Raw genomic sequence first — 16,591 nt, 5'->3', positions numbered from 1 at the left:
ATCATCTACTCATTTGAGGAGTCACTGCATTCTTTAATCCATATTAATCTTCATTTGGCATATTATTTTGGTGTTTGGGACTGCCTCAGAAGCAACCTCAGATTTGAGTTTATCTTCTGTGGAAAAATTATAATCTTTGAATAAAAACCAAAAGGGCTTTAACTTTCTTTTTATCTTTTAATGGCTTAATTATAATCTTCATTAACACATCATTGAGAACAAGAATGTGTATAAATACACGCAAGACTAAGGGCTTCTTTAAAGAATGATCTTAATGTTTCTGTCTACATTATTAAGTAAAGTTCTTGACAATTAGAATTCAATGTTCCAAACTGCAGAAAGGTAATTAGCAAATTCCAAATAAATTGTTTATTTAGAAGAGGTGTTTATTTGGTATTTTTTTAATTAAAAACCCCAATAGTGTTTCTCATAGTGATACACATAGATATTATTACTTCTCCTAGTGATTTTGATGAGGATTTTTTCAATCAGTTCCAATTATATCCTGTTCATAAAGTCTCGGCAGGAAAGAATTGTGCATATAGATGTAGTCTTAACATATTCAAATTAATTTCATTTTGCTGAAATGATCACTTGTAAATTTATTTCAGCTGGGAAATTGTAAAGAGCCTTTTTCAGACTTCCTCATGCAACACATTTATACTGCAATCCAGTGCACTGGGGCCTAGCAAGGATATGGTCATGTCCCTGAACAGGGATAGTGCATGAAATCCTTGTTTCTCCCATGCCTGGTCCTCAGCCCTTCTGTTATGCCAGGCTGTGTGTGCCTAATGGATGCTTCTCTTTCCCTTCACTTGCTCCCTCTTGTGTTTTATAATGATTTCATCAAATCCAAAACGTCATAAAATGTGTTGACAGGAACAAAATCATGTACTTGATACCCATGAAATATGAAAGTATGGAATACCTCATGAAATCAGCTGATGCCACTGTGAAACCAAAGCAAACATAGCAAGTTTGAAAATACTGTTTAAAATAGAGCTGTGTGTCTGTCTTGCAGTACTTTCAGGTGCATTTAAACAAAACAGGATGGTTTTTTCCTATTCTTCAGTTATTAGAGGAAATATATCAGGTTTAAATATGTTCTTTAGGAAAAAAGGAAGATGTTAGCGAAAGCTTTCATGTTTTTCTCTAAGGCATATTGCAACTCCTATATTTTAAGACAAGAGTGTGCTCTTTTTTTTTTTAACACATTACTTTCTCAGCAGGATTGTTGTTAAGCATGAAAACAGCTTAGGTCTGTCCACAAACCCTAATGATACTCTTTCACAGAAGTTACTTGAATTTTGCATTCAGTAAAACATAGCTATATTATGTTAATAATGTCCTATAAACCAGCTGCAAGATTTGGACAAATTCTTATTGCTTTCTGTAGGGATTTGACTGAGCAAGAACTAAATTATGGAAGAGCCTACCACCATGTGTAGTTCAAAGTCTAGAAAAGACCATCAGATCTTCAGACAAATAAAGTGTCTGAAAATATGCACATCTGCATTATATTAATGTCTGTGTACTGCTGCAACAGAAATTGCTTGGCTACTTTGAATTCTTCTTAGTTTTTAAATTGTTTTGCTAATTCATTTTATATAGGATCATGGAAATAACATATTATTAGCTTCTCTTTCCACAATATGTCATGGAGTGTACTCAGCTTACACTAGTATGACAAAAATATTTTATGTTTGGCAAGAAATAATATTATATATGTGTGATTTTTTCTCCATTTTTCTTATTTTATAATTATTTTGTAAATAAAATATAATCATAATAAGAGAATAATATTATAATTCTTCAACTAATGTTACCTAAACAAAAATTAGAGTTGTTTGAATAGCAGAGCTTTGAGACATAAGGTTTTCTGAGTTACAGAGGTGCCAAGAAAAAAGACCACCTTTGTGTTTGATTTAAGCTTAGAATAGCAAGGAGATAAATTCTATCATTTTAATATAGATTTCTATCATTTTAATCTATCTATTAATATAGATTCTATCATTTTAATAAATTTTAATCAGACATAAAAATGTCTGACTGCAATGGAAGTGCTATTAACTGATCTTATTAGTGAATTACCTTGTTTCTCATTAGTACTCCATTCCTCTCCTTACTTTTACAGTTCTATTTATTGTTCAAGATCAAACACAATTATCAAAATTTCAGACTTAAATGTTCTGATTTCACATATTCTTTCTATTCTACCACTGTAAACTTTTATTATGCAGCTTTGAATAAGTATTCAAGCTCTCATTATTCCCCTCCTTTCTGAAGATGTGCATAGCAGGAAAAGATATTTAAGAGACCATCTGCCCTCAGTTTTCTTAGACAGTAAAAGCACAGACATTGTCTATAATGGTCTTTTCTCTTTTTCAGCTATTGATCAAACACTAGAATATTTGAAATAAGTTTTCTTTTTCAAACTTTCACATAGCAGACCATGTTCTAATAATTTCATACCTTTTAAATATGTCCCCACTTATAAATTTTTTAATCTGTCTTATTTCTTGTGACTAGCTTCTGCAGAAAGAAAAAAAAACTTATTTAATTAAAATCAAAGGTTTATGATGGAACATTAAGTGAATTTATCTGAAGAAAAATAAAATTCTGTCTTGAAATATTTGTTTATTTTTTTGGAACAGCGTGTTTCAAATTTTCATCACTTTTTTTTGGCATTATAAAACCAAACAGTTTTAGTAAATTTTAACTGCAAGGAAACTAAAGGATTTTTGTTTTATTTTTATTCTCATAAACATTAATTTTAATTTTGTGCAATTTGTGCAATTGCATCATTGCAAATAAAATGTGTCCCTTCACAGCTTGTAAGTTTTTCACTAAATTCCAAACTGAAATCTTGCAGGGAAATAGTATAAATCACACTTCACAGTAGAGTTAAAGTTATGGATTCAGAACTGAGAGTAGCCAAATGTAGTTAAAAATAATCCTGAAAAGTTATTTACCTCTGGGGCTGTGCTTCTGGCTGTTGCGAGTTTACCAGCACATGTGCTATTTCCTTTTATGGGCTTCAAAGACCTCCATCTTTGAAGATGCAGAGGTTAGGCTGATAAGTCATTCCACTTAAGGTTGTCTACCTCCACTGTCCATGTACATGAAAGCTACTGGGAAAAATTTCAAACCCACTTCCATTTGAGCCTGCATAATTTTGCAACTAACTTTTAAAGTTAATACTGTAATTTTAAGGCTGAAAACTGCATATATAAAATTATATGTATGACAACGAAGACCACATTTGGCAAATTTAGCAGATTTTAGCACAAAGTTCCACATGCTGAGGAACTAAATCTTGATAAATTAGCTCCAGATATGGCCATATTAGTGAGAGCTGGAGACAGCCTTACAGGGCTGGCTTTTCTTTGACTTCAGAAATGCCCTTGAAAAGACTCAATTGAGCTAATGAAGGCATTATATAAACAGTTAAAAGCAGTTGTTGGAGGCTGGTAAAAACTCATGTATCAGCAGTTAGTAATTAAGACGGTTTTGTATCTCCTTTCAGAATAAATATCCTGTCCCAGTTGTGGCAGGCCTGCTGAATGCAGAGTTTCTGGTCAGTAAATGTCCAGACATTGTTTTGTGTATAAAAACGTCTGCACTGTCTTACCTCTGCATCTCTTTAGGTCGCTCTGAAACCCAGCCAAAGGCCAAAGTTTCCAGTCAATAATCTGATCAGTAACTGTAAAATCTTTTACTCAGACCAATAATTAATAAAGAGAGTTGACAGTTGAAGGGGTCATCAGAGTGTAAGTGATGTATGGCTTACCCACCTGGTAAGATGAATAAAGGTAGCAACAGCGCTACTTTCTGTCTTGAAAGAAAGTGTAAAAAAAAAATTGTGCATGTTGATTACTATTATGAGTCATACTGACTTAAATAAAATAAATACTGAGTAAGTTATTTCACCTAAATATGAAACCAGTGGCCAAAGATGGGGGTTTGCATGTGTTTATTAGTAGAATTTGTTATGTGAATAGCTAATATTTATTACTAATAAATACACTAATTAAAGCCATACTAGTAATTTCCATTAGCTTACCCTCAAACTTCCACGGAGCTGTCCGTCTGGTTTTAATCAAAACCAAATGGTAATCCAAGTTCTCAGGCTGGAACAGCTAAGAGGAAGTCATTCAGAGAAGGCAGAAGAAAGCAGAAAAGATAAACAGACGATATTCACTAAATTTGTGTAGAGCAAAGGATGTAGATGCTGTGGGTTACACTGGAGACATGATTCAGGCACCCTGTCAAACTGGAACGAAGTAGTTACAAGTGTTTTATGTCAGCAAAATACTAATATGATCAAGATGGAGTCTGTCCTTTTGCTTTTGCAGAGCTGGATTTGTGTGACTCTGGAGGATTCTCAAAAGAGGTAAAGCAACATATTCCACTGCCTGCAATATGACTGTATTTAAACTGTAGCATTTGTTTGCTCAGATCCAGCTTATTCTCTTGAGTAGGAACACGATTTTAGCATATGCATTTAAATGGAATCTATCTAACTGTGTATATTTGCCTGACAGAATAGTATTAGACTTTTGTCACTGTGATGTGTTAATTGAGTTTAGACCATTTTTCTCACTACGTGATGTCAAAGACCAGGTGTTTCAGAAATGTTCTCATGTTGTTCTGCATAACTGTTACCTTTGCATGAGCATTAGAGTTGCATAAAGTATTTTTTTAAAGGAAAAATCCAGGTGGGAGAGGTTTAAAAGCATTTTTACATTATGTAGCTGTAGTACAGATTTTCTTCTTTGGCAGGAATAGCCCAGCAGTGTATAAAGCTAACTGCCTTGAAACACTCAGTCTTGTCTTTTTCTTTTCCCTCCATTTCTGTGCTCTCTCCCTGGCGCAGGCAGGCAGGCTCGCTGTCTCTCTCTCCCTCTCTCTCTCTCAAAGGCAGGAAATACTTTTCAGGCAATCTGGGCCTGGTTGTTGAGGCCCCTTTCACAAAACATCAGTCTGAATTTAGTAGACAGAAGTCACTGGGAAAAGCTTGACAGGCTCGTGCTTAGCTAAGGCTCCCTCCAGCTGCAGAGGGTGTTTTTGTTAGAATCACACATTGAGCAAAACTGCTTAGAATAGAGCAATGATCTCAGTAGCGAAATCTGAACTTTTATGCTAGCAGGAGCTAGCTGGGACTGGGCTCTTTTGTTTGTTTGTTTGCTTCTTCGTTTTCTTGTTTGGGTTTTTTTTTCTTCTTCTATTGACCACAGATTTTAGGGAGGTCATGTCTGAATTCCTGATTCTCTTCATCTAGGTAAGGCTGTCTTGGAATCTTTCTGTACTTTAAACTACCAAATTTTTTTTTAAAAAAAGAAAAAGAGAAAAAGAGAAAAAAAAAAGAAAAAACTCAGAAAAAAAACAAGCAGTATCCAGCTCTGGAGTGTTCTGCGTTCAGGATCTCAGCACTAGAACTCGAGGTAAAAAAATTTATAATCTTTAAAAATATACATTTAGTTGTAAACTGTGAAAACTCTGTTTATCAAAATATGTCAGACCTATAAAAAAAAAATTCATGTTTATTTTTCTTCATCTTTTAAATATATGCTTGAAATGCTGCACTTTATTTGCATTCTTGTATAAATAGAGCTGTATGGTCTTGCTTGCATATTTTTTAATGTACATTAAATAGGAAAGTTAGATGTGTGAGCAATTTGTTTTTTCACCTCATTTAACAACAGGGAGGGCATTTAGGGCTATGTTTTTTTCTCTCTCCCCACCTTCCCTTCCCTCCACTCCAGCAATAATGATGATGAAGACTGTTTTAGGTAGATAAATCAGTTATGCCTCTGCTGGGCTTGGTCTCTAGCCTTTTCTCAGTCCTAGGTGAAATTTGTAGTAGAAGTGACGATATGGTCTTAAAGATGTAGACTCTAAATCTGAAATTCTGGAGTTTATTTGTTGGCTTTAGATAAATTAGGTTATTTTTAGTAACGTATGATTAAATACACAGATTGCTCTGTGCTGTGCTAGCATTTAGAAGAGGTAAAGTAAGATTCAGTAAATGTCAGCTGACTATCATTTTCGGGAGGATGTATGGATTTACTCTGTTTTTCCTTAACCTAGTAAACATGTAACTAATAAAAATAACAAGAATCTGTTGTTAAGGAGTTTAGGGAGATAATCAGGATAGTATCTTTCAGTGATATGTGTATGCATGCATATTTTATGTAAAATTGTAATTTAATTATTAAATTGTATGGATATGAGAAGCATTTTTCATGTCAATCTACACATCATTCTTTGTCTCCCTGAAAATTGTTGCTTATATGTAACCTGAAAAATTCTTTCTTTCTTCCTTTATTTCTTATGTTCATCAGTAGAGCTCCATATAGTTATTGGCCAGATAGGTAACAAAATAGAAGTCATCCGTTCATGTATTTCAAGAATCTTTTAACTGTGCTTTTACCAATTTTCAAAATGATTGGTGTGTAAAGAAATGACTTTGTGGTGTGAAAGGACATGAAGGAGCAGTAGATATTCCAGAATGGGGTCAAATATCTCCTCTGCAATAGACTGAGAATTGTACACTTTACTGCCATTTGTGGGAAGAAAGCTCAGTGTGTTCAGAATTGGCACTGGGTTGGGAATGGAATGCATCTGAACTGGACAGGGAACAACCAGTAGGCAGTAAATTGTTCCTGAGTATATTCTGGGGTGAATTTTAACATCACAATCACTTATTTGCTTATGGACAAGTCTTCTCCAGTTAGCTGTTCTGGTCTGGGAGAGCTGTGGTATGTGAGTGGTGGGACCGAGAAGTTGAGAGGAATTTGACTTGACTGAATCCTTTCGTCACTCACGTGAAATTTGTGCTGGAACATTGATGTCTCAAAGGATTTAGCTTTAGTGGCTTTTACTGCACTGTGTTCCCATAGTTGCTGCTGCAAGTACATGTGCATGTATTTCATATTTGTGACTACTCCAGTTAAACAGAAGAAAGTATTCCCTATCAAGCAGTTCTCTTCTGCAGCACCACTTCTGGGTTCTAAAGCACATAATGACCTCATCTGACCTCACTTGCAGATGAAAATACTTGACACCTGAGGCAGTTGAGCTACAGGGTGGACAACAGAATAGAACCCAGAAAGTATTTTCTCATTAAACTCTGAAGTTCCTTGTAGACTATAAGAAAATATAGCACTGATAGATGCCTGTGTTTTTGATTTAGAAGATTTAAATAAAAGTCCTGGAGAGAAATTACTGTTCAGCTTCTGGTTCTACTTAGTCTAACTTCTCTGTTATACTAACCTTGTTTTGCTTTTTTAAGATATGTTTCTCAAGAAAAAGGATTCACAGAAAACTTACAGTCTAAAAAACCTCTGAAAATTATTTTATAGATATATAGCAATAATAAACATGGAAAATGAGCATCTAGAGTTTTTTGAACTTGCTCTGCTCCCTCAGAAATGTTAACGTTCTTTATTTGAAACACGAAAATAGCCCAGGTAGTTGTATCAAATGACTCCCTTGAAGGAAGACATTAATTTATGTCTGCAACCTTGAGAAAAATTTATGCAAATGGTTACATCCATGTAATAGGAATTATTCAAATAGCTTTTCTTCACCATAAATTTTTGTGCCTGCGAACTTATTTTCTTTTGAACCTTGTACCTGTTGACCTTCATGCAAAATTCCATAATCAGAGTACTGGAAAAAAAAGTCTGTATATTTAGGCCTAATTCACAAAGACCTTTGTAACACAAAGCAATCCCTCCTAAAAGAAAATTAAAAGTGAAGACAACAGCTTGGCTGCGCAGTTTTTAAAGAGGCAAGGCTTGTAGTAATTCTTTTAAATTGATGATCTTAAAATCAATTTTAAAATTATACTTTAAAAATTATAGATGGAACAATCAGAGGATTCCTCTTTTGCTTTTTCATAAGTCTCAGAATTTACTTAACTTTTATTTTTCTTGATTGTCAGTAGTATCAAGGCACATTTTATATGATAGTTTTCTGCTGTTCTTAACATGAATTTTTTTGCTGGAATGTACCTTCTTTGTTGTAAAGCTTCCCTGAAGAGGTCAGTAGCAGAAGGAGGAAGGGAATTTACAAATGGTTTTCTCTTTTCTCAAAAAGAAGATATATTTTAATTTGTCCTTTTTTCTTTTATTCATCTGGTTCCTTTTTCTATTGTTTGTTTGTCTGCAGAAAAAAAATGAAGTATGGGGGGTTTGTTGGTGTTCTGTTCTTTTTACAAAAGAAAAAGCAAAAAGACAAAACCAGAGTAACACATGGGCCAGAACAATTGAAATAGCATATCCAGAAGTGTTAGATCTTGATTTCCTTCCTATTAGGAGAGAGCCTTTTGAGGTCTCTGATCCAACATGTCATTCAAAGTGGGGTCAACTAGAGAAAGTTGCTCAGGTCCTTGTCCATTAGGGCTTTAAATGTGTCATCCAAAGATGATGATCACTGTGAATTCCTGGTAAGGACTTTAAGACTGGCTGGATACACAGGGGTTTTTTAATATATGTGTGTATACATATGTGTACATGCATGTATACATATGCATATGTATATATATGCATAAATTGTACCCCAAACCAAAATTATATAGAATTTTCACATGTAAATCCTACGTATACTGTATGTGAACATTATTTTATTGTAATAACTACAATAGTTAGGGAATTTCAATATGTTTTATATCATATTTCACCACTGATATTTGTTGATGCTTTCAGGTACTTTCAGTATACTTATTTAAGAACAGTCTGTTGGTAGACAATTTCAGATCCACTATTACCATAGCTGGGAGTTTCTCTTTGATGAGAAAAATCATTTCTGTTGAAATTAGCAATGCCCAGAGTTTTATCTCTGGCATATTGTACCTCAGTCACTGAATCCAAATGCAAAGGTTTGCCTTAGGCTGTGTATATCATCAAAACCAATTTCACTCATATGATGTACTCTTTATTTCCAGCCTTCACTTTCATCTAGGCTCTTCTTTTTCTTACAGTGGTTGGTGGTACTTCCTGTTGGTTATTCCATTGTACCCTGTGCCAAAATCTATTAGGTTTAGATGAAATGCCCTTGAACTTTAGGAAATTTTGTAAACAATTGTCTTAATTCTGAATGTCTACTGGTTCTCCCACCCTCTTGCTCACTCTTTATCAGTTCTAGAGTTTCCAGGGTAAATAGGTCTTATTGGTGAGAGTTTCACAATAGGACCAAATCACTACAAATACTCTTTAATGCCAGAACAAATAAATGTTCCAAGTTGAACATCATGGTACTTGTGGAAGGTTTGTCTTATCATACAAAATTTTGGGATAAGAGGGAGTCGATGGTGAGTTTGAAGTAATCATTAGACTAAGAAGTGAGGAAAATCTGGAGTAGAATGGAGGATTGTTGCAAAGTGTTGTTCTGCTAAGGGAGGTAAAAGAAAATGGAAGGGGCAAGAGGAACTGGTGACAAATTCGCCAGGCCAAAGCAATCAGGGTTACATTATTAAAGCTGTATAACTTCACCTTCTTAAGGAGCATTCATAAACTTAATATTGTATTATTAGCATGTTTGCTAAGACTGTAACAAAGTATGAGCTTTTTTTTGACCTACTCATGAATTTTCTGATACATAACACGGACATGCAATGGGCAATGAGAACTTAATTTGGATTCTCTTTTTCAGTCTGGAGCACTTAACCATGCACTTCTGGGTAGTACTGAGAGGCTCAGCACACTGGAAGTTGTACTGTTAAATTCATCACAGATTTTTTGTCTGCAGCTAAATGGAGATATCACTTTTCATTTTGCTTGAATTTTTTATCTTCAGTTAACACTGCTTTATCAGAGAGAGTTGACAGCTTTCAACTAAATAACATTTTACTACAAAAAATTAGTATTTCAATAATAACAACTAAAAGGAGAAGTTTTTGCTGAAAGGATGGTCTCTAAGAGTTGTATCCTCCACTGCAAAACTTGGGCTTTGAGGATTCCATATACAGAAACAATTTTACACTCTAGTACCATCAAATGCCTATGTGAGGATGTCATTCACAACTTCCAAATATTGAGTCTCTGCCAGCCTAATTGGATATACCATATTGGATATAAAGATTTCTAAAAAGCTTTTGCATGTTGTGAGAGAATTGGTAGCTGGTAAAGGAAATAGATCTGAGTTAGTTTTAAAATTGAGGGAAAATCTCCATGTGAGCTCACAAGTCATCTGTTTTATTTTTCCTGTAGTTATGTACCCAGAAACAGTAATTTCCAGGGCTGAGCATATCTTTCCAGGCAGGCTACAGATGCTGAGTAGGAGAGTATCATTATAAAATCAGGAGACTGGCTGATGAGTTTGGATTTGAGGCACTCTGGAAAATAATGTGGAGAATGTCTATTGACTATAGCAGTCATATCCACATTATGCCTTTGAGAGGCAGAGAGAAAGGGGATATGGAGGTGAGATAAACACGCTTTATAAAAGTACTTTGACAGACAGGTTTCCTGAATTCCAAAATAAGAATATTGTAATGAAAAATAGTCAATTTCAGGGTTAGGTTCTAATGCAGACTTTTTTCCTCCCAATTTCACCCAACAGGAGGATAAATTAAATTTTTACATTCCCTTCCTTGGAGAAAGTGGATTTAATTAAGTCCTCCAGTGCATTTGCAAAGCACTCTGTGTACATTATATGTTATTTCTCTCTCTAGTTTCAAAGAAATAGTGGTACAGCTGCCATTTTGAATAATTTTTGCTTTTCAGATCTTCAGCTACATTCCGGAAATACTTGCTCATTTTGCTCTTGGTACTTTTTAACAGGTGCAACAAAATGGGATTCCAAGTGATTCTGCTAATGGTTCATTCCCACCAAAAAGCAGTCATCTCAGTAGTCATTCTCTGTAGACTCTCAATGATAAAATATTTGTCTTTCTCAATGGGAGAAAATAATTTTCAGCTCTTTATATATAAAATATAGGCACAATTGTCTCAAAAATATTTTTTAGTTGTATTTACACCAGGACTGAAAACAGGCCCCCTACAGCAAGGAGGCTCTTTGCCAAAAGTCATTGTCTGTAGTGCCTCATACTACAGAGATTTCATAGCTCATGGTTATAATGAGCACCAGCAACTTTTTTTTAAATAGAAACACCACACTAGAACCTTAAATCTAAAAGGCAGCAGGAATACAATCTGGTCAATTTATATTGCTTTCAAAAACACCTCCTGTACCTAAAAGATTAGTTTTTCACTAGAGTTGGCTAGAAAATGAAATGTCTTCTATTTTGGCAAAAGAGGTGAAATATTTGTGGAAAAACATTTCCCTAATTCAGGACCAAAATAATAGCTACTGTTTTCTGGGTTGCCATGTCCCATGGGATGACATTTTCTCATTTCATTTCTTTTCAAGATGTTTCTGGTAAAACCAGGAGGTGTAAGGAAGCCATCAATTATGTTATCTTTTCTGTTCTCTGGAATGGGGAGGCAAAATGATTTGGGGGGAGGATTGGAAGAGCGATGAATTTTCCACATAGACCTCCTATGGAAAAAGATTTTAAACCTTTACACCTCAGATTACTTTTATTACAAAGAAACATTCATATTACAGAATCATATTACAGACATTCATATTACAGAATCAAGACAGTATCTAGAATAGCTTTTACACTACTAAATTTTGAAGACCAGCAGACTCACAGATCAGAATTTCTAGAAGGCTCTGATTTTCTTCTTAAAAAGTCTATGCTAGAAATTATTTTTTGGCTTAACACATTTTTACTTTCTATTGGGCAGTTATAAATTTGATGGCTGTTGTCACTTTGGAATGATGTGTGATGGTGAAGGAGATGGATGTTCATAACTGCTAAAAATACTTTAATGCTGATTATTAAGGTATTAAAATGTCACTAACAAAATTACAGTAAAGTGGTATCATTGTGCTATAAATACTTGAGAAAATAGTATTTGACTCTTTTATTGACTATTCAAAATAGGACAGAAACAGAAAGTTGAGTATTTTAAATATTGTGTTTAATTGGTTTTGATTTGATAATTAAATTTGTTTTAAACAATATACATCTTTAGTAAGCCTGGATTAACTGTGGATCAGTTTGGACGCAGTCATTTCCCCTTTCTCATACTTGAGGAAGAGCCTCAGCTAATCTGAGGCTCAGCACTGGAAATTAACCAAATCCAAATACAACCAACCTAAAACCCACTGCAATCACATGTTGGCTACAAGTAAAAGCTCTTCATTTTATGGTGATGAGCACTGGTAATGCAGCTGATTTTTGAGGAAGAGAAAATAAAAGAACTCCATGATGGTTTATGTTTGCTACCTATACATTAAGGCATATTGACAAAGTTTAGGCTCATATCTTAGGAGCCAAAAATATTTTCACTAAACTAGCAAGACTTTTGAAGTCTCTGAATGAACAACTTGCCAACTTGATTTTACATTTTGTGATGTTTAATGTATTGAGGGCTTATAACATTGCTGGAAGTATCACAGTTTTTGTAACATGTTAAATATCTTCCAAAGGAAGGATGTTAACAACCTTAAGTGTATTAGGCATTTACTGATGGTGAACTATAATGACCATTTATGACATATGTCAGAATGTGTAAAGAAGAGAAGAAAATAGTTTGCTAAAGTGGTCATGAAACTGATGCCTGAAGGAAAGGAAAACCTTATCAAGTGAGAAGAATGATTTCAGGTACATGGCTTGACTAACTTCTTGTGTGGTATTTCTTACATCAGAAATAACAAACTTTTTGCAGTATGATTTATATTTACTGCACATTATAGCTTCTATTTACTTACATGCACAAGCAAAAAAAAATCTTGGTTCTGTTTTGATATTTCTTTTTTCTATTTCTACTTTGGACTTAGGCAAATTCCTGTAGTATGAGGCAAAATGAATAAATGTTCTCCTTCTTCATGATACTGTTGATTTTTATATGGTTCTAAATCCTCTCTTTCCCAGACAGGAAACATTCACATACTTCATGGCTCTTCAGGCAGAAGCTATACCATACTTTTAATCCTTTCTATTGTTTTTTGCTATATGTCTTCCTACTCTATTTTTCCTTCTGATATGAAATTACTATAATTACATATAGTTTTTAGTTCATTGCGTAATGAGAATTTGGAAAATAATTTTTATTATGCCACTGTATGCTGAGCCTCTCTTTTGCCTATCGTGCTACATATTTTCTAATTTTCACTGAGCTTGAAATTCAGTTGCTGATTAACAACCAGTGACTTAGTTTTGAGTTTGTTTTCCTGATTGGTAGAAGATAAAATAGAGACTTTTAATATGCATTTACAATTTGAAGTATTTTTTTAAATCACTGCATGCCATTTTATTTAGTAACAGAGGGTTTATATGCAGTTTTATCTCCTAGTTCTCCGTTGCAAATTGGTGAAATTAGCAAGTTTCATCACTTCATTACTTTTCTTTTTCTGAATGATCTAAATAACACAGGTTTTAATACCTGCCTTCACAAAACTATTAATAATCTCCCTATTTCTCTAAAAATAAATAAAACACATATTCTCACTTTTAATTTTTAAAATTTTTATTTTCATTATTAACTAGATTTTTTAGCCAATTGACTGCATATGGAAATCAGATTTGCAAGTATGTAGTTCACAACCAAGTGGTCTTTTTTTGATTTGATTTTAAACCAGCTATTGTTGCATCCAGTCATTGCTCACAGCATCCCAAGGCTAAGTGTGCAGAGCAACTCCCCTGGTTTCTCCCACCTTCTCACTCTGTGGAGATACCACTCATGAGGCCCAGTAGGGAGATGGGGATTTGAGGGCCAGAAATCCCTCTGCTTTGTATTCCTTTTTATGATCAGAAGAAAAAGAGTGGAAAAAGTCTCTTATCCTAGAAAGGCTGTACTTCCCACACCTACTCTGATCCCTGCTCAGGATGCCTTCTGTCTCTCTGGCTCTCCCTCAAATAAACCTCATCTCTGACCCCAAAGGCATTTGCCATTGGCTTGGAAGAAAATCCTTCTTGCAGTTCCCCAGATTTGCCCTCTAGACATGTGTCTCCCCTTTCATTGCTGTGTTCAAAGAGGGTAACTTCAGTACCTTTCAGAGTTACAAGTTCAGTAATATTTTGTTTGAGTACTGTTATGCAATTCTAACATTTGGTTCCTGATCACTTTATTTTCTTGCCCTGGAAATTCATCTGATAGATGTTTCAATATGAGTTGGTTCCTCAAACTTATCAGGGAGCAGTTAGCAGTTGTGATCTATAGCTGGGCAGCAATTTTAAAATCCTATATGGTAGGCTATGCTGGAAGGAATGTTTGGATGCCGCACGTAGAACTATTTGCTTCAATTTCTGTCCACTGATTCATGGCTGGAAACCAACAGTAACATCTCATCAAAGAAAAGGACAATATCTCATGAAAGGACACTACTGGGATGTGTTTGTGCTTATCTGTACAAAAATTAGTAACACCTATATTACTAGTCTGTGTTCACATTTTTATAAGTGCATCACGTGCATACACATGCAAACCTGACCATTAAAAAGTTATATAAAAGTTTTAAATTGTTTTATTATTTCATTCTGAAAACATATTTCTTTTAAGAGTACTATGCTTTTTCTGACTTTTAGAATAAAGTTGTACATATTTTTAAAATAATTATTAGTTCAAACAGGTTTTAGCATTTGATTTTACATATTAAAGAAATCAGGAAAAAATGAATCTGGTATTCACTAGATTAATACCCCACAACAAATGATCCTTATATTTCTACCCTAGGACAGCAGACTCTAGCATGGTCTAAAACCCTGCACTACAAATGCTACTTTTATAGAAACTACAGGGAAGGTGAGCCTCCACTTCAGTGAAATCCAAAAGGTGGTCTATGTCCAGAAAATAAGAAAATGAAGGATTGCATTTTAAAAACAGGAGATCTTTTAAAATAAATAGCTGAGTGAAGACCTAGAGGCTTATGTTTTATCTCAAATTATTTGTAAACAACATTCTGTCTCAGAGATTGGTATGGAGTTACTGAAAGCACTGTATGCAAGCCAGACCATGAAGATGGGAGATGAGTTTATAGGAAACAGATCCTGTTCACTTAGACTTCCTTAAACAAAGTTTGCTGACTGGGGTCACAGACCAATGAAGATAAAATAATGATAACAAAATAAATATTTCTGCTTGATCTCCATTGCTTACATATTCCTGCTATGTAAAAAATGTAATGAAACAGTCTTTCATCTTTGTTTACGTTCATAAGCTAATGCTTCGCCTTTTTAATTTTTTTAAAAGAAAAGATTTGCATCCCATGTAAAACATTAGCAAAAATTTAATTCCACTGGCATGATGGTAGGGCTGTACTCGCTGGGTTGCCCTCTCAGAAACTTTCCTGCCACAGACTTCATAAACTGTCCTATATTCTCTGCAACTTTCTCCCTTCCAAAGCTTTTCTATTTATTGCAGTGTGGAGGTTGCGTATGATGAAATGAATTGTCAGTATGGAGGAACTGGTGGATTTTGGAACCCCGAGTTCAGAGAATTTCAGCCTTTCAGTGCTGATAGACAGTGATCCTCAGAAAGACACTGCATTTGACCTGAAGCCTTGGGAAAGGCTTCCCAAATTGTGTGATAACACTGAGGTTGTTGCTGTGTAATTAAAGTTATGTCATTGGGTGGAATATGTAGAGATGTAGACAATTAGGTTTATGGGATTTAGTAACAAGATGGAGAATTTTGGGTGTGGATTAGTTCTTCTTCTTTTTCCTCCTTCTTCTTCACAAATCTGGTGGTTTTGGTATTGGTTCAAAAAACCCTCAGTGTGGAACATGAATGTTTAGTTATTGGGTTATAAGTAAAAACGAATTAGTTGCCATTCCATAATTGGGTAATTTGGCCCTTAAAAGGCCTTGGAAGTTAGAACTCTGGGCCATTTTCTACCTTTTTAACCTAGAGGCACACTCTGTGCAGCTATGCCATAGATAAGAATTCATAAACACCAATTAGAAGAAAAGCCTGGCATCTCCTGCATTTTAATCCGAACTCTGTGTAAAAGAACTCGCGAATCAGAGGCAAAACAAAAATAGAGAAATCACAAATTGGGGCCTGTGTGTGAGAACTCAGAGTTTGAAAGCAGAGAAAATTAATAGGTGGAGGCAGCAGGGATATCACACCTGGGTCAGTGGCAGTGCTTGTTTTAGCCATACAGGGATGCCGCCAAGTGCCCCGCACAGTGGTGTCTTATTTAGGCCTACTTTTGCCATAGCCCCTCCTTCCTAATGGCTTGGAGTTCACTGCCTCAGCTTGTGTGGTGGCTGCTATTGCTGCATGGCCCCATGTTTCTCTCCTTATCTCTTTCTTCCACTCTGGGAAAAACAGGAATCCACTCCTGTGTCCTGGAAGGCTGAGGGAAAAGATGTAGGACCAGAGCCCTGGTTGTGTGCTTCTGCCTCCACACGCTTGTAACTGGGATTAGCCCCAGAAGGGAAGCTGCTCTGACACTTCCAGACATTCAAGGTATGTGTCCTTTCCATTCTCACTCTAGCTCCAAGACTTAGTTCTTCCTACTGCAGCTTTCACCACTTTCTCAGGTGTCAGTCAGAGTATTGGGTCTGTGT

Source organism: Corvus hawaiiensis, chromosome 5 (genome assembly GCF_020740725.1).
Source record: "Corvus hawaiiensis isolate bCorHaw1 chromosome 5, bCorHaw1.pri.cur, whole genome shotgun sequence".
NCBI lineage: Eukaryota > Metazoa > Chordata > Aves > Passeriformes > Corvidae > Corvus > Corvus hawaiiensis.
Note: the sequence above shows the minus strand (reverse complement) of the source record.